We start from the raw sequence: 19870 nt of genomic DNA, 5'->3' as shown, positions 1-19870 counted from the left end.
AACAAGCTTGCTGTAAGGAACTTTTTTTTTCCCCCTCCAAGACAGAGTATTGCTCTGTTGCCCAGGCTGGAGAACAGTGGCACGATCTCAGCTCACTGCAACCAGCTCACTGCAACCTCCGCCTCCCGGGATCAAGCAATTCCCCTGCCTCAGCATCCTACTCAGCTGGGATTACAGGTGCGTGCCACCACGCCCAGCTAATTTTTGCATTTTTAGTAGAGACAGGTTTTTACAATGTTGGCCAGGCTGGTCTCCAACTCCTGACCTCATGATCTGCCCATCTCGGCCTTTCAAAGTGCTGGGATTACAGGCATCAGTCACCGAGCCCAACCTGAAATGAACTTTATAACTAGCTATTATTAATAAATATATTTTTGTTTTTACTATTTGTAATATATAATTGTCCAAAAAGTTTTAATTACATTAAGTAGTAACAGATTAGGATTACATTAATCATGTTAGGAGTAAATTTAAAAATTCACTCCTAACAAAAACATCCCTGTCTGTATTTTTGCTTTTCTTAGAACGAACCCAGCCATCTATTTTCTCTGATTAAACTACCATGGGCCCTAAATCAGAGGGCTAATAACATCCAGAGAAAGAATACGATCGTGCTTTTGTAAAATGAAGAATAAAAATGGAGTCAATGGAATTGAGTAAACGATGAGTACAGAAGTTGAGAGAGAAAGTCCAGGCAGTTGAGTTTTCTGGAAAAATTCATTAATTTATCAAACTTAGGATTTGAAGAAGTGTGTGTGAACAGAAAACCCCCAAGGTTTGGGTTACATGATGAACTTGTTCAAGTTGCTCATTTACCAAACACAGTCGTGGGCGCTGACGGTATACCGGGTGTCCGGCCAGGCTCTGTGCAGCTATACGGATTCAACAGGGACACAGACAAGAGCAGACAGAGAGCTGGGGTGAGCCGGGAGCACATGGGAAGGACACCTAAAGAAGAGTCTTCTCGGCCAAGACACGAGGAAGGAGTAAGCCTGGGATGAAGCCTGACAGAACTGATCAGGAAGGCATGAGAGCAGCCGCCGAGGCCCGAAAGCTGAGGCTGCACCAGCTCGGGCCATTTCCCGTGGGGGCTCGGGGCTGGGCTGGAAAACCAGCTGATGCTGGGGGCGGGGGGGGGGGGGGGGGGACTAATCCCGGAGACCCCGGAAGCACACCCAGGAGGCTGTTTTCTCGGGGAAGCCACTGCTGGTTTTAAAGCAGAAGTGACGCCAGCTGATTTGTGCGTTAAAGAAGGATTTCCTCAAAAGAATAGTCAGCACTGAGGTCATGGAGCAGAGCCGCGGGCACTGCAGGCAGAGAGGAAATGGAGGCGACATGCATGGCTGGCAGCAGGGCATGCAAGGGCGGGCACAGGGCACTGATGTGGCAATGGTTACCTCCCCCTGGGAAGAGCCAGGAGCAAGAGAGAGGCTGAAAACACCTGAGAAAGGTGCCGGGCACATCAGGGCCAGACAGTAGAAGACATGGGGGAGACCTGGAAGATACAGGGGGGGTGTCGCCTGGTACCAGGGCCACAAGTCTTCAGTCTGAGCTGCGTCTATACCCCACAAAGTCACATCCTACATCCTTTCTTGGGATCACTGATTCTTGTCCAAGCCTCTAGAGTAACAGTACCAAGGCACAGGATTTCAGAAGACATCCCACCCACACCAGGGTACATGCAATGGTGATGTCCCTGACACCCCCTGGGGCAGCTGTCACTCTGCTGCAGGGGCCCCACCCAAGCTCCTCTCAAGCCGAACAGAACCAGCCTCTGCACTTGCTGTGCCCACTGGGGCGGGCACTAGCCACATGTGGCTAGTAAATTAATTAAAATTAAATACAATTAAAAATTCAGTTGCCCAGTCCATCCAGAACCACATTTCCAGTGGCTACTGAAACAGCAGAAGCCCAGAACATTTCCATCATCACAGCAGTTCCACCATTCAGCACTGCTGTGAAACTGTAGTTTATGTGTGGAATTTGTTTCAAACGGCATAAGCAAGGGGGGAGCAAATTTTTAATTGCACTCATAAAAAGAAATTTCACTTCACAATCATTGATTATTTCAGCATTCTCAGTGAAGAGAATCAATGTGGAAAACAAAAGTAACCACCATTTCAACATTCTCTTGAATCAATAAAATTTTCAAAGCTCTGTAATGGAAGAAATAAATGTTAATACTGGCACATTTCATGAGCAATTTTTTCTATTGTACTTAGAAATTTACTGTTTATTTAGCATGCTGCCAATCTGGATTAAAAAACATTAAAATGGGCCGGGTGCAGTGGCTCACGCCTGTAATCCCAGCACTTTGGGAGGCCGAGGCGGGCGGATCACGAGGTCAGGAGATCAATACCATTCTGGTCAATATAGTGAAACCCTGTCTCTACTAAAAATACAAAAAAAAAAAATTAGCAGGGCATGGTGGCGGGCGCCTGTAGTCCCAGCTACTCAGGAGGCTGAGGCAGGAGAATGGCATGAACCCGGGAGGCGGAGGTTGCAGTGAGCCGAGATCGTCCCACTGCACTCCAGCCTGGGCAACAAAGCAATACTCCGTCTCAAAATAAATAAATAAATTAATTAACAAACAAATAAATAAAATTAAAATGATAAGAAAAACAATGCAGCCTAGTCACAGCAGGTATCAAAACGCCTTCATAAGTGTTCACAATTAATATTAATAAATTTATGACATAGTCCATGAAACCACAAGGTAGAAATCTAGAAGTGAAGAAGTGAAAAATCTACCATTTTCCCAGCTAGCAGGTCTTATGCGTCTTTACATAGGTTTATCGACGAGTAGTGGTTATCATGCCAATCAATATATACTCCAAACCAGAAAACAGAGGATGTTCTCCAGGGAGGACAGAGACAACACACAGACACAGCCCTGGATCTCAACCCTGTTTGCACATTAGGGTCACCTGGTGAGTTACACAACACACTCACTCACACACTTGCAACACTGTCTCACACACACACACTCTCACACACATACACAATGCTCACACAAGCACACTCACACACATACGCAATGTGCACACACACACAATGTGCACACAAACACGCACTTAAACACAATATACTCTCACATTCACACTCACACACATATGCACACACTTGCAGTATACTCTCACATACACACACCCACACATACACATTCACAACATATACACATACACAACACACACATACATGTTCTCACACATTCACTTACACTCACACACAACACAAAGACACAGTACACACACACACACACACACACACACCCCCTGGATCTTAAAGTCTCACTGTGGACCGGTAGAAGAAAACACAGCTCTTTTAAATAGTCACAGTAACACTTCCCCTTAAGCGCCATTTAAAACAATAGCTTGTTAAATAACAGATCACCAGATTTAGACCCTCGCTGCACAATAGAATCACCTGGAAAGCTTTTCAGAAATAACAATGCCTAGGCCCCCACCCAACCAATTGAATCAGAATTTTTGGGGGGTGGAAGTTGGGCATCCATGTTTTCCAAGAGATTTCTAGATGATTCTAATAGGCAGCTGGGATGAAGAACCAGTGCTCTCAATGAACTGAATACCATGTTTCTTGAGAACTTGAAACAGGGGCCACATGCATAAAACAAGCCCAGGGAACTGAGACTCACTCGGCTGACTCTAAACAGTGCTCTGCCACTAGCACAGGACTCCACCCTCAAGGTGGTGTCCAGGAAGGTCTCCCAGAAGGCCTCTTACCTTTCCCAGCGCCACCACCCATACCTCCTCAGAGGCAGTCTCACACTGAAAAATGGCTTGTTGAATAAGCAGAACCAATTATGTGGACATGGATCATCTTTTTGTAGATGTTAATTAATATATTTCTTTCTAAAGCCAGGCATGCTGTAAAACCAGCGCTTTGGGAGGCTGAGGCAGGAGGATCACCTAAGGCCAGGAGTTCAAGACCAACCTAGGCAACAAAGCAAGAGCCTGTTTCTACAAAAAATAAATAAATAAATAACAATAAAAATTAGCCAGGCAAAGTGGTGTGTGTCTGCAGTCCCAGCTACACAGGAGGCCATGCCCAGAGGACCACCTGAGACCAGGAGTTCAAAGTTACAGTGAGCTATGACCACACATGCCACTGCACTCCAGCCTGGGTGACAGAGCCACTCCCTGCTTCTAATATATACATATAGGGGTGTGTGTGTGTGCGTGCGTGTGTGTGTGTGTGTGTGTGTGTGTGTGTGTGTGTGTGTGTGTGTATTATTCTAGAGCAGATCCAAGAGCTCAGACATGTTCTGGGACCATATTCTAATTTGATCTAACAAACATTTTGAACAAAATGAATACTTGTGCTTGAAATGTTGACATTTTCATATCAATCAGCTTTTGCAATCAAAACAAAATATCAAGCAATCTTAAAATTAAGAACATAATAACAAATAATCCTGTATATGAACAGCTATTGTGGTCTTCCCCTCTTTTTACCTTCTTCCCACTCCACCCATGCCCCCTTGCTGGGCCACACACCCGGTGTGGGTGGCAGGGGTGGAGGACTCCTCGCATTGCCTGTGAGAGGTATCATTCTGGTCTTGGGGAAAGCAAAGGATATTCTACATCCTATGCAATTATATTATGGTTCATTTATTCTTCCTAGGAACCTAACCTCTATTTAAATCATCGCACTCTGATGGAAAAATTCCATCTTTGGAACTTTTGAATACCAAGAAGCTGACTTACTTTCGTTCTTTTGTAAACAAAATCCAAACGTAAAAACAACATAATATTAAAGATGCTTTTAAGCAAGAAAAAAAGTTATCCACATCCCCTCTACCCTAACCCAATTATTTTTACATTTGTTTAGCTCCTCTCTTTTGTCTGTACCAGTACAAAATCTTACATTTGTTTAGCTCCTCTCTTTTGTCTGTACCAGTACAAAATCATCACACAGCTTTTGTAATCAAGTCTTACCTATAATCTTGTGTTTTGCTTTTCTTCAACTGTTACGCCATAATATTATGAATCAACAACTCTATAAACAGGGCAGAGTAGACCATATTGCCCAAAAGGGAATTCTTGCTCTGTCTCATTGGTTATATATAAATCCTAAACCCCAGACACAATTAGCAAGCTCTGGTGCTTCTGAATGTCTTTTTCAGAGACTCTAAAACACTCAATAATCGAGAAATGGGTCTTATTCTTAGTATCTTGCTTCCTCATTTCATCAATTACATCAATAGAGGGAAGGCTAGCCGTCAGCTATGCTTAATTCCTCTGGGGACAGGCCATGAGCCCTCAGGGATAGCCAGGCCAGCCATCCTGTGAGCCTCTCAGAATGAACATGCAGAGATGTCAACATGAAACAAGGCAGAATTCCATCTGCCTATATGCCTCAGAAAAAGGAAAAGGGATTTCCATAATCACTTAGGACTTTCGATAATGACATCCATCATACCCCCACCGACCTCTGTTAGTTTCACACACAGAACATAATTTTTCCAGTCTTAATGAAAACACTTTAAAAATGCATTAAGAAATCAATGCATGAAAAGAATATTTTATGATTCTCAACTATGTTTAAATGTTACACAAATCATGCTGCTGCCAGCCCAGAAAGTGACCAGGAGGTCACAAGTCAACCATTCATCAGTAAAGCTTTATTCTCTTCTCATGCCTGAAATTGCTTAGCCACCAATGTCAACCACTCACCAGGAAAGTGGGACACTTTATATATTAACTAATTGTCACAATCGTTCAGCTCAGTGTTTCAGAGATACAAAAAAAAAAAAAAGAGAGAAAGAGAAAAGAAGTGGGGGGACCATTTCCTTTCAAACTCTAACAATGTTAGGAATTACTCTATTCTGCCAATCTCCTCCCTAGAAACTTGTCAGATTTTGCCTTTAGGAAAACACAATTAAACCTATTAAAAATTCACAAAATATTTTAAAATATTTACCAAATCATTACCTAACTTCAACAATCATCAACTCATGGCCAATCCTGTTTCACCTACGTATATATAAATATGTAAATATTATATATATATATATATATATATATATGTATCTCCTTACCCACATTCACCGCCACCTATTCTATGTGGAAGCAAATCTCTGACATCATTTACTCCATGCATAAATAGCTCAGTGTGTCAAATCTACTTTTGAAAAAGAATCTGAATTCATTTGTTTGTGTTTACAAAATTCTGTAACATTAGAGTCTAAGTTAAGGCATTAACTTACTACAGAATCACATACAGAAAACCAAAATGAAATTACGGCCTCTGACCTCTCACAGATATCATGTTACTTTCAAAAGATATCTGTCAGATAAATGCAGTCATGTATCACAAGATAATTCACTGACTCACTCAAGGATGGCAAGATGAATATAGTATTGCATGGCTGAAGAACACTTTTTAATACAATCATATTACTTTAGGAACAAACAGATAGTGTTATAGCCAAGCATCTATTATCTGACCTAAATTAAAACCTTGAGAATAAAGTGATCTGATCTGAATACAAAATTTACCTGATGTCCAGATAAAACCCTAACATATTAAAGGAGGTTTTCACTTACTTGAAGGATACTGGTACCAGCTTTTAATATGGGAGATTTTTCATGGTCACCAACTTGGGAGCTGGTTAGTAATCGTTTACTAGTGTTTTATGTTTAGACTGAAATCCTCTCAATGGGACCATCCGGTCACTTTGATTTTAGGAAGTCTGCGGGGAGGATTTCAGAAAGTAAATTATTAGGTTGGAGCAAAAGTAATTGCAGTTTTTTCCATTAAAAGGCTGCTGTTTATCTCACTGTTTACTTCTAGGGGAGGAGTTTGTCTAAAAGTTCAGGTTTCAAACTTTCGATCCCTGATTTTTGCTGTGTTAAAAAAAAAACAACAAACTATTATCATAGAAATATTAGGTTGGTGCAAAAGTATTTTCAGTTGTTGCCATTAATCAATGAGATAAACAGCAACCTTCCGTCCTCCCTCAGTCTCTTCTGCCCCAGGGAAAGCTGAACTCAGTAAGGAGCCTGTGAAACTCAGCATTTCAGACAAAGAGAAACCGGAGGAGCCCCGGGCTGCCCCGTGCTGCCTTTTCTAAACCAAGCACGGCCCTGTGCGCCAGCAAAGCCTCCAGGGAATCTCTCCGTATAACCTGGGGATATCGCGTGCCATTCTTGATCATTTTCCAAATCTTTTCACTTTTTTTCCTGTAATAATCACACTGACAAAATAACCAGGCCTACAGGTACATCTGAATAGGGACAAAATTATGACGAGAAAAGCAATCCTAGATTTAAAAAGCAATCTCTGTATGCTGGTGGAGAGGGTGGTTGCCCCGAAAAGTCTGTCCCCTCAGAAGCAAACACAGTCAACAGCCAGACCTAGCAAACTAAATTTCTTCCTCCCTAACCATGTCAAACCATGGTGTTGCCATTTTTAAACAAAAACTGATTATAAGTGGCTAAGTCTGTCATTAACCGCCATCATTCTCACATTTCCTTTTGTGGGGGAAAGAAGATGAGCTTTGTTATGAAGCAAACCTAGGTTCAAATCCCTGCTCTGCTGGGCCCACTACTGTGTGACCTTGACCTTCTTGGAGGTCTCCCTGGAGGCCCTCACAGAGCTTAGTTCATTGTGGGCTCTGACCTCCTATTTCTCTACACACAAAATAGCATTTGCTGCTTCACACGAGCTATGTTATCAACAGAATATGATTTTCATCAATGTTACTTCAACAAAAGCTTACTGAATGCCCACTGTGTCAGATGCTTCCGTGGACAAGAAGTTAGAGAGATGAGGGCCCAGGCCTTGCACAGCTCATTTCAACGTAAACTAAAAAGAAATTCCTAAGCCCTCCACCAACTGAACAAACCCCTCTTGGCCAACGGGACCCCAGAAGAACCTTAAGAACTGAATTCCTGGCCAGGATGGGAAGGGAGGTTAGACATACCTCGTTACGTCCCCTCCCTTTTGGAGTTTAGGCACAACTGACCAGCATTAATGTTAAACTAGAGATCATAAGACTCGCAAAACAGACTCTTTGTGACAGTAAGACATCAAAGGACCTAAGGCCAAACAGACAAGGGTTAAGTCCCACATCCCTACAGGTGACTCTGACCCAGTATCTTGGTTAACAGACTTCCTTATCTTAAACATTCCTTTCTGCTGACTCCACATTTTTAGACAAAGCTTTACTCTTTTAACCAATGACACACTGAAGAATCTCTGAAGCCACCTATAAGCCCCTGCCTCAAGATATCCCACCTTTTCAGGGCAAACCAACGCATACCAACCTGGTATTGATTTATGTCTTCACCTGCACTCCTGTCTCCCTGAAATGTACAAAACCAAACTGCAACCCAACCACCTTGGGCGCACTTTCTCAGGACCTCTTGAGACTATGTTCCCCAGTCTCTCATACTCGCTCAGAATATACCTCTTTAGAATATTTTATGGAGTCTGGTTTTTCCATCAACACAAGTGTGGCCAGGGCCCTTCTAGCTTTTGACAAAATTGAACATACTTGTTTTGGGTGCCCATTAAGAGTTCAGAATAGTTCAGCCAGTGTCTCCTTTCTGCCCCATGGCCCCATTCTGAGCCCAATCCTTATAATCCTCACTAATCATCTCTGAAATGTGAGCTGATAGGAGCTCAAGCCAAGGTAGCAACCTCGGCAGCCAGCCCTCCTGATAGAAGACATCACTAATCTCTTACAGCCCCTTTGATCCTCAATTCAAACTCCCAATCTTTCAGGACAAGATACTCCAGGCAGCCACTACCAATTGATTTTAGAGCTGGCAAAACTGCAACCAAACAAGTGACATTTTCCCCACATATCTGCACGTTAATATTGAGCCCCTAGCGACTTAAACAGAAGGATCCCTTAAGCTCCTAAACACAAAGGACAAGGAAGTCAGAGGGAAAACAGAAGGGTATGCATTTCACAAACGGGTTCCCAAATTAAAATTTCCTCCTTATCTTTTACTGAAGATTATTCTCTATCATAATGACTGTTAGGCTTTCCATTAGCGTGCAAAAGGGCTATTTTGAGGCACTTAAAAAATAGGTATTTTGGTCAGTCGAGGTGGATCACACCTGTAATCCCAGCACTTTGGGAGGGTGAGGTGGGCCGATCACCTGAGCTCAGGAGTTCAAGACAAGCCTGGCCAACATGGTGAAACTCCACCTCTACTAAAAATACAAAAATTAGATTGGCGTGGTGGGAGGCGCCTATAATCCCAGTACTTGGGAGGCTGAGGCAGGAGAATCACTTGAACCCAGAAGATAGAGGTTGCAGTGAGCGAAGATCGCACCACTGCACTCTAGCCTGGGAGACAGAGGGAGACTACACCTCAAAAAGAAAAAGAAAAAAAAAATGTATTTTGAGACAGTATGGCGATTCCTCAAGGGTCTAGAACTAGAAATACCATTTGACCCAGCAATTCCATTACTGGGTATAAACCCAAAGGATTATAAATCATTCTACAATAAGGAGGCATGCACACGTACATTTATTGCAGCACTATTTACAACAGCAAAGATTCGGAAGCAACCCAAATGCCCATCAGTGATACACTGGATAAAGAAAATGTGGCACATATACACCATGAATACTATGCAGCCATAAAAGAGACTTGAGTCCATGTCCTTTGCAGGGAGATGGATGAAGCTGGAAACCATCATTCTCAGCAAACTAACACAGGAACAGAAAACCAAACACCGCACGTTCTCACTCATAGGTGGGAGGTGAACAATGAGAATACATGGACCCAGGGAGGGGGACATCACACACTGGGGCCTGTCGGGGGGTTGGGGGAAAGGGGAGGGACAGCATTAGGACAAATACCTAATGCATGTGGGGCTTAAAACCTAGATGACGGATTGATGGGTGCAGCAAACCACCATGGCACATGTATACCTATGTAACAAACCTGCACGTTCTGCACGTGTATCCCAGAACTTAAAGTAAAATTTAAAAATATATATGTATACTTGTCAGTATTGCCAATGCAAGATGAGATAAGACTCACCACCATTAAGAGGAGCATTTAGCAAATGACTCCAAGTGGGTCCTTGGAAAAAGTCGTCACCGTGTGCTGGTTTGTACATGTGTTCTCTCTTCCAAACTCTAGGTTTCATTAGGGCAGATTCTCAGCCTAATTTGTTGAGTTGTTTCTCAACAACTAGCGTAGTGTCTAAGCCAGAGCAGACTCTCAAGTGTTTATGAATGAAGGAAACAGTTCTTCCATTTCCTTGAATAATCCTAAGTAGGCTGCTTTCAGCTCTTCTGTCATCCTGACTTGGGAAATTATTGAAACATCAGCAAAATGTATAATCATCTTCATGAAAAGAGAGCTCACACAACTGCAATTCGCCTCGCCTTACATCATGATTTCTGATTCAGAGGACAGCAATGTAAAACCATGAAGAAACGATGGCTCAGAGGGTGGCATCTAGACTCGTACCCTGGCCTGACCTCGGGCCCCTGCTCTCTACAGTATACCACACCATCTCTGTACACTGCCTTGCGTGAATGTTCCATTTGGAAGAGAGGAGAGAAAAGAAAAAATTAAAAGATATACATGCTTAGTTTCCCAATTTCTAAGTTGTCCCAATTCTCAGGCTAAGAAATCTGTTCTCATGACATAAAGTTAGCCATGTGCAGGATGAGTTAACTGATCTAGATCATGAAAATATTCACCATCCTGCATTGCTCCTCAACAAGTTTGAGTCAGGCCCTCAGGAAGCTGGTATCTGAAAACTCATCGGTTTCCTGCACACAGAGGAACTCTCAAGGTGCCAGGCGCTACCCCATTTCTAGGAAGGGAGCTGCATCCTCAGGATGAGCATTCAACAAAATGAATTTTCCCAAGGAAGATACACTGAGGCATTATAAGTCATGAATAGTTTAAAAACCAGGACCCTACAATGCCCATATCCACATTTAAAACCAGATGTACAATCTTACATGTTCATATAAAGAATTTAGAGCACTGAGAGCTCTTGGAAAATAAGCACAAAACCCTTTTGACGGATATACCACTTGTATATTACTGAGGATGTGTGAACAGCTCAATCTTCATTCAATTGTCATAGGGACCAAGGATGGACCTTGACCAAATGAGAAGGGATGGGCTTAACACATGTTCTTCTACGGTCAAATGTGCAAGAAAGCACCACTGAAAAATCACCTAAATTTACCCAACAAAAACAATTTTCTTGATATTCAAGATAAACATAAAGCCAATTTTACGTACTGCATTTCTCCTTCTATAAAATTACCTATTCTCAAAAGCCTTTCAGTTAGATTCAGTGATCTCAGCTCATTGCGTGTCCAGAATTGGTGGGTACTTGGTCTCACTGACTTCAAGAATGAAGCCACGGACCCTCGCGGTGAGTGTTACAGCTCTTATGGTGGCACGTCTGGAGTTTGTTCCTTCTGATGTTCGGATGTGTTCGGAGTTTCTTCCTTCTGGGGGGTTCGTGGTCTCGCTGGCTCAGGAGTGAAGCTGCAGACCTTCGCGGTGAGTGTTACAGCTCTTAAGGAAGTGCCTCTGGAGTTGTTCGTTCCTCCCGGTGGGCTTGTGGTCTCGCTGGGTTCAGGACTGAAGCTGCAGATCTTCGTGGTGAGTGTTACAGCTCATAAAAGCAACGTGGACCCAAAGAGTGAGCAGTAGCAAGATTTATTGCGAAGAGCGAAAGAACAAAGCTTCCACAGCGTGTAAGGGGACCCGAGCAGGTTGCCAATGCTGGCTCGGGCAGCCTGCTTTTATTCTCTTATCTGGCCCCACCCACATCCTGCTGATTGGTAGAACCGAGTGGCCTGTTTTGACAGGGCGCTGATTGGTGCGTTTACAATCCCTGAGCTAGATACAAAGGTTCTCTACCTCCCCATCAGGTTAGTTAGATACAGAGTTTCAACACGCAGGTTCTCCAAGGCCCCATCAGAGCAGCTAGATACAGAGTGTCGATTGGTGCATTCACAAACCTTGAGCTAGATACAGAGCGCCGATTGGTGTGTTTACAATCCTTGAGCTAGATACAGAGTGCCAATTGGTGTATTTACAATCCCTGAGCTAGACACAAAGGTTCTCCAAGGCCCCACCAGAACAGCTAGATACAGAGTGTCTATTGGTGTACTCACAAACCCTGAGCTAGACAGAGGGTGCCTATTGGTGTGTTTACAATCCCTGAGCTAGACATAAAGGTTCTCCAAGGCCCCACCAGACTCAGGAGCCCAGCTGGCTTCACCCAGTGGATCCCACACCGGGGCTGCAGGTGGAGCTGCCTACCAGTCCCGCGCCATGCACCCGCACTCCTCAGTCCTTGGGTGGTCAATGGGACTGGAGCAGGGGTTGGCGCTCGTCAGGGAGGCTTGGGCTGCACAGAAACCCACGGAGGTGGGGGAAGGCTCGGGCATGGCGGGCTGCAGTCCCGACGCCTGCCCCGCGGGAAGGCAGCTAAGGCCAGGCGAGAAATCGAGCGCAGCGCCGGTGGGCTGGCACTGCTGGGGGACCCAGTATATCCTCCGCAGCCGCTGGCCCGTGTGCTAAGTCCCTCATTGCCCGGGGCCGGCTAGGCCGGCCGGCTGCTCCCAGTGCCGGGCCCGCCAAGCTCATGCCCACCCGGAACTCCAGCTGGCCCACAAGTGCCGCACGCAACCCCGGTTCCCGCTCGCGCCTCTCTCTCCACACCTCCCTGCAAGCTGAGGGAGTGGGCTCCGGCCTTGGCCAGCCCAGAAAGGGGCTCCCACAGTGCAGCGGTGGGCTGAAGGGCTTCTCAAGTGCCACCAAAATGGCAGCCCAGGCAGAGGAGGCGCCGAGAGCGAGCGAGGGCTGTGAGGACAGCGAGCGAGGGCTGTGAGGACTGCCAGCATGCTGTCACCTCTCAATTGCAACCTCCGCCTCTCAGGTTCAAGCGATTCTCCAGCCTCAGTCTCCCAAGTAGTTGGGACTACAGGCGTGCACTACCAAGCCCGGCTAATTTTGTATTTTTAGTAGAGACATGTTGCTCAGGCCGGTCTCAAACTCCTGAGCCCAAAGTGATCCACCCACCTCGGCCTTCCAAAGTGCTGGGATTACAGGCGTGAGCCACTGGGCCCGGCCCATGGTAAGTCTTAAATAAATAACAACTGAATTTTATTCTTACCTGAACCAACATCTTTGCTGACACCCCCCGACCACTCACTCAGGCAATATGGTCCCAGTAGTTAAGAAAAATAGTAACAAACTAAATTTTCTCTTCCCCAACCCCTTCCTTAACAAACAACAAGGTCAAGAATGAGCAGTCATTGAAAGCTAAATATTATGTTGACCCAAGAGTGGGACAAGGCTCAGTGTTTCTGGGCCTGACAGACCCCTCATGAGCCTCATGTCCTCATTTGCTAAAAGTAAATAGAAATATCTGCCCTATCAATTTCATAGGGCTGCTGTGGATGAGTCTGTTGAGATGCCAAATGGCTTAAAACACAGTACACAAATGTAAGCACTAGTAACTAGAATCATCTTGGTGGGGAGGGCCTCAAAATCTGAACTTAATGAACAGAAATGACCACTCAATTCAAGCTCATTTTCCTGCTAAAAGGATCCATGAAGATTTTGTTTATACTTAAGTTATTCATTTAACTACTTTCATCCTTTTTCACAGATAATGAAGAGCATCAAAAAGCAGCTCATGACATTCACCTAGAAAGATCACCATTAGAAATGCAGGGAGATATATTTAGATGAGGTTGACTGACTGAGGGAAGGTAGGGTAGAAACAAGCATATCAAGGGTCAGGGCAGTTCATTTTACCATAATTTTAATATTAAAACAAAGCCAGTAAATTACCAATATTTATTAAATACTATAGCTGCACAATAAAGCCATCCACAGTCCCTTAACTCAGCTGTCAGAAGGGAGAGGCTGGGCACGATGGTTCATGCCTGTAATCCCAGAACTTTGGGAGGCCAAAGCAGGAGTATCCCTTGAGCCCAGGAGTTCAAGACCAGCCTGGGGAACATGGCGAAACCTCGTTTCTACAAAAAAAAAAAAAAAAAAAAAATTAGCCAAGTGTGGTGGCATATACCTGTAGTCTCAGCTGCTTGGGAAGCTGTATACACACACACACACACACACACACACACACACACACACACGCACACACACGAAGAAGGGAAAGGCCAGACGCAGTAGCTCACACCTGTAATCCCAGCACTTTGGGAAGCCAAGGCAGGAGGATCACTTGAGGTCAGGAGTTCAAGACCAGACTGGCCAACATGACAAAACCCTGTCTCTACTAAAAATACAAAAATTAGCCGGGCGTGGTGGCAGGCACCTGTAATCCCAGGTACTCAGGAGACTGACGCAGGAGAATCATTTGAACCCAGGAGGTGGAGGTTGCAGTGAGCCGAGATCGCGCCACTGCACTCCAGCCTGGGTGACAGAGCGAGACTCCATCTCAAAAAATAAAAGAGAAGGGAGAAACAGAATCTTTAGTCAGCACAGATGTGCTTTGGGGAGTGGGAAGAGGTTTCTGCTGGCCAGTATCTCTTCCTGCTGACCCCACCCCATGGCCTTATCTTCAGCTGAATCCTCCATACACGCAAACCTATCTATTCCAAGCAACTGCAACCTTTTTCTGCAAAGGGCCAGACAGCACAGATTTCAGCTTTGTGGTCCACTTGGTCTTGACTCTGCTGCTGTGGCGCAAAAGCCCCCATAGGCAACCCCAAAACAAATGGGCAGGGCTTTATTCAATAAAATTTCATCTCTGGACACTGAAATGTCAATTTCATGTCATTTTCATGTGTCCCCAAAATAGCCTTCTTTTTCCATTTTCAACCAGTTAAAAATGTAAATGGATACAGAGTTTCTGTTCTGCAGCCTGAAAGAGTTCTGGAGGTCGAACAATGTGCCTGTATGTAATGCTGCCCAACTGAGCCCTTGCAAATGGTGAAGATGATAAATTGTATGTTATGTGTATTGTACCACAATTTTAGAAGATTTTTTTAAGTAACCGTGTCTGGCCTTGAAGCTGTAGCTTTGTCCCCCGTGAGGGAGCCCCACCTTCCAATTTCATTTTGAAACAGGATATGAGGTGTACTGCAGGTTAACCGAAAGTGAGTAGAAAACAGCTTTCAGACATCACTGGACAAGGCCCAGGATCAGAGGCCCCAGGAACCCAGCACGTCCTGCAGTCCTCGGTGGGAAGGCAAAGGCCTGAGGTCCGTGGCCGGGCCTGCAGGGTGAGGGGACATACATTGCCCAGATTCCCGACGTGTTTCTGTTGACCTTGCCTGAGGGCTGCTGAACTGTGAGGCACATCCCTTCAGCTTGTGTGGACCAAAAGGGCTGGAAACTTTTCCAATAAAGATATAGAAACTGGATTTGAGAAGGATCCACGGGCCTCATCAGCAGCCCTCCGTAGGCCGAGAGTCCGACCTTGGGAACGATATGGCGGGGTGGGAGCGTCTGCAACCCCCAACCACAGCAGAAGACCAGCAGAAAAGTCAAGTACGGGTTTAAGCAAAACAGTCTGGACAGGCGACAGAAAGCATTTACACCACCACCGAAGGGAAAATGGGCTCGGCTGACACAACCAGCCGTTTCCACATCCAGCCAATAACCAGACAGAGGTGCAGAGGCCAAGTTTACTCAAAGCAGTGAAAGCAGTGACTGTGAAGCAGGAAGACACGCCCCAAAGACAACTGCAGTCAGTCTGCCCCACGCTGCCATGGAATCAAAGGGTTAAGTCAGAGTGTGAGTTATCTTTAAGAAAAACATAGTGGTGGCCCTTGTCGAGATTTAGCCTGTGGCTGAAACTGTTTATGTAAAAATATTTTTTCTTACTGTGCTATTCATTTAACACCTAGGTGAAAAATAATAACCCCTTTCTCTGCACTTGTACACCACCCCCTTTTTTTTTTTTTTTTTTTTTTTTGAGATGGGAGTCTTGACCATCACCCAGGCTGGAGTACAGTGGTGTGATCTTGGCTCACTGCAACCTCCACCTCCCAGGTTCAAGAGATTTTCCTGCCTCAGCCTCCTGAGTAGCTGGGATTACAGACGTGCACCACCGCACTCGGCTAATTTTTTGTATTTTTAGTAGAGATGGGGTCTCGCTTCTGTTGGCCAGGCTGGTCTCTAACTCCTGACCTCAAGCGATCCACCCACCTCAGCCTCCCAAAGCGCTGGGATTATAGGTGCGAGCCACCACGCCCGGCCTCCTGCCATCCTTGTAGAATTTTCAATGTGTGTCTTACTGACAATTAAAGAACATCTTGGGGTTGTTTTTCCTCTTTAATCTAAATGTAAAGATGGAAATTTTAGGAACTGGTTTGAAATCTGCCAAAAGTAGTTTTTCCAAAGAGTAGTTCAGACCAACCCAGACCTCTTGCTTCTTGGCAGGGCAAGTAAGTAAGCTAGTTCTGGGTTAACGTTCACACCAGGGTGATAAGGCCTGATGGGAGTTTGCTGTGGACGCTGAGCTGGGCCCAGGGACTTCACCTCCTACTTCCTCCAAAGGACAAGGTCACTATTGTGAATCCTGCTTTACAGAGCAGGACAGAGGCCCAGAGAGCAAACCTGCCCAAGACCACACAGCTAGTATGTGGCCAAACTGGGACTGGAGCCCAGATCTTTGACACCAGAATGAATGTGTGTCCCTCTGTCTCGCGGCTTTTCAGATGGATCACACAGGAATGGGATGAAATAACGTGCAAATCGCTGCCAATGTGAGCTGGAAATCCACTGACACAGAATGCTCACCCAGCGGTCACTCCTCACCAGGTCCCACCCTCCTCATCTAAAACAGGTTGGTGCAAATGGCACTCATTCATTTCATGCCCATTGACACCCATTTTGCCCTCATTATTCAGTCACTCTAGGAAAAAAAAAAAAGGAAAAAAAAAGCACTTTAAAGTCATTTGGCTGTTTTTAGCCTATTTTTACTGTCACATAGGATGATCTACATCACCCTTGGGAAACAAGGGATTACTCTGGCAAGGAACTTTCGTGGCAAGTCACAGAGAATCAACTAGTCCCAGCGTACCATCTGACATGCAGCTTGACATATGGAGGTGGCACTTACATCGGCTGCCTCCCCTATCAGACTGTGAAGTCTGTGATGGCATCCCCATGCCCACAGGATCCAGAGCTTCCAGCAGAACAGAAGCCCCATATACATTAGTTGTTGCAAGTAGAAATTAAATAAACATTTTTACACTAAAGAAACAAGGGATGGGTGTAGCTCAGAGAAGCACAGTTAAAATCACCTAATTGTGTGTGTGTCTAAACAGCTGGATATGATCTCATGTGTCGTATATAAATTCAGGAAGGAGAGGGGTGGGTGGGTGGATGTATGTCATGCACTAACCAGCATCGCTAACACAAAAAGATCACAATCTGTTGTCCAACAATAACACCTGGCCATACCCAGGGAGTCAAGACACCACACTGAGATGTCCTCATTAATACCACTTTCACATGCTTTGTACTGTATAACTTCCTAAGTGCCTTCAGTTCAGTTCATTTCCACAAACACTTTACGAGCACTAGTGTGGGCCAGGAACACCACTGGCACCTAGTTGGGTTACAAAGCTAACTAAGACCAGGATCTTGCCTTTAATGGCCCAAAGCCCAGCTGAGTACCATGCTAGGTAAGCAAGTACTAAGAATACAGTTTGTAAGGTTCAGTAACTATGTCAGAGGTACAGAGGTGGCGTGGACTTCCCAAATGGGATAACGCCCGAGACTACAGAACGAATAGTAAGAATTCAAACTACAGAATAATAATGATTACTATTGAATAGTAACTCTATTCGATATTAGTAATTCTTATTATTACTATTGAATAGTAAGAATTCTAACTATAGAATAAAAATTCTTACTATTGAATAGTAATTCTCACTAATCAATAGTATTCTTACCATTCATTCTTACTATAGAATTCTTACTATAGAATGCATTCTTGGCAACCTTGGTATATGAGCTTTTCTTTTCCTTATTAAGTAGAGAACTTCTGCTTTTTCACTTAAAGGAAGGATTTCATGGCTTCTCTGTGGCATATCCAGATTGCCAGCATCAGTACTCTTGTGCCTTGGGGCACAAGAGTCAAATAAGGGTGACTTGAACACAAGCCCTGTGGTGCCACGACAGTCGGTCTGGGCACCAAGGCAGCTCCTGAGTGACTGGCGGACGGGGAGCACGGACAGCATTGGATCCACTGGACAAAAGGAGGATTCATGTCCCTGGCGGGACAAAGTGGGATGGCATGAGAGTCCATCACGCTGCTCAGAATGGCATGCAATTTAAAACCTAGGAATTGCTTCGTTGTGGAATTTTCCCTTTAACATTTTTGAACCAGTTGACCGAGGTTAACAAACTATAGAAAGAGAAACTGAGGATTGGGGGTCCTGAGGGAGGAGGGATGCCCATACTGCCAAGAGCATCTCCCCAGCTAATCCCTAAATAGCTTGTGGGAAATGAGGTAGATATTATTAGTGCCATTTTGCAGGTTAGCACATTAGGGCAGAGATAGATGACCCAAAGCTCTGTGGGAGTCTGGCTATGCCTGCCTTGTGCCCTCTGCCTAACACTCTTTTGCCCAGTGCTTGGGGCTCAGTGAATGGTGACTTATTCAATGACAATGGAAGGTGATTTGTGCAAGGCCACCAGTAAATTAGTAACTTAGTAAAAGTTAGAATCAAGGATGCGCCAACGCTTATAACAAGTCATTGTATTTCCAAACTAGCTGGAAAAACTAATAAAATGTTGTGGGGGGGAACCCTAAAAATAAATGGGAAAAGGAAAATCAATTGAAGGATGTCACAACATAAAAGGTTAAGTTTCACAAACGTGAGATCAATTCTAAGAAGATAAATATCATTTAATATTCAGAGAACATATTACTTGATGGGTGTACCATGGTTTACTCAATAACCTACTATTAAACATCTACTGGGCTACATTTTTGCACACAGATCTACCTATTTCCTTAGAAGAGATTGCTTCAAAGAACAACTGCTAATTGAAAAACTGTGTATTGAAATTGCATACTGGATCATGATTTTTATTTTCTTATTATGTTCGTTATTTTACAAATTTTCAATAGTGAGCATAAACTTTTTTCTTTTTTGAGAACAGTCTTGAAAATACAGCCAAGTACAAAAGATGATACAAGAGTAATGACAAATATTTTCTCACATTTCAAGTTTTTTAATAACAGAAATAAAACATTATGAATAAAATTATTCCCATTCCACCTTCCTATCTTTCTAAATATAAGCATAGGGATTCTTTCTAAACATAAACATTATAAATAAAAGTAATGTGGCCAGGTGTGGTGGCTCATGCCTGTAATCTCAGCAATTTGGGAGGCCGAGCTGGGCAGATCACCTGAGGTCAGGAGTTTGAGACCAGCCTGACCAACATGGAGAAACCCCATCTCTACTAAAAGTACAAAAATTAGCCAGGCATAGTGGCGCAGCATGTAATCCCAGCTACTCAGGAGGCTGAGGCAGGAGAATCGCTTGAAACCGGGAGGCGGAGGTTGCGGTGAGCCGAGATTGCGCCACGGCACTCCAGCCTGGGCAACAAGAGCAAAGCTCTGTCTCAAAAAACAATAATAATAATAATAATAATAACAACAATGTTTAAGATGAAACTGTATTAGGAAAGTAACACTGTAAAAGGGGCAGAGACTTAGTAAGATGACTTGCTAACTCCTCTTTATAAATGTTACAGTCAACATTTATACTAGGCCACTGTAATACTTAGCTTCTCCAAAACAGGCCCAACACCTCCATACTCTAATGAACAGTTAATTTGAATGATCTGGTAAGTTAACTTTGGGTCTGACAGAGATCAGGCCTGACAGATTACTGGCTGTA

The 19870-nt window shown here is 44.3% G+C and overlaps 1 protein-coding gene across 5 annotated transcripts in view; it reads right to left on the bottom strand.

Annotated features, from left to right (window-relative positions):
* Positions 1 to 19870, bottom strand: part of FARP1 (FERM, ARH/RhoGEF and pleckstrin domain protein 1) — a 313748-nt gene that overhangs the window by 173081 nt on the left and 120797 nt on the right. The window lies entirely within an intron of this gene.

This window comes from Pongo pygmaeus, chromosome 14 (assembly GCF_028885625.2).
Source record: "Pongo pygmaeus isolate AG05252 chromosome 14, NHGRI_mPonPyg2-v2.0_pri, whole genome shotgun sequence".
NCBI classification, from domain to species: Eukaryota; Metazoa; Chordata; class Mammalia; order Primates; family Hominidae; genus Pongo; species Pongo pygmaeus.
Note: the sequence above shows the minus strand (reverse complement) of the source record. Positions and strands in the feature narration are given on the sequence as shown.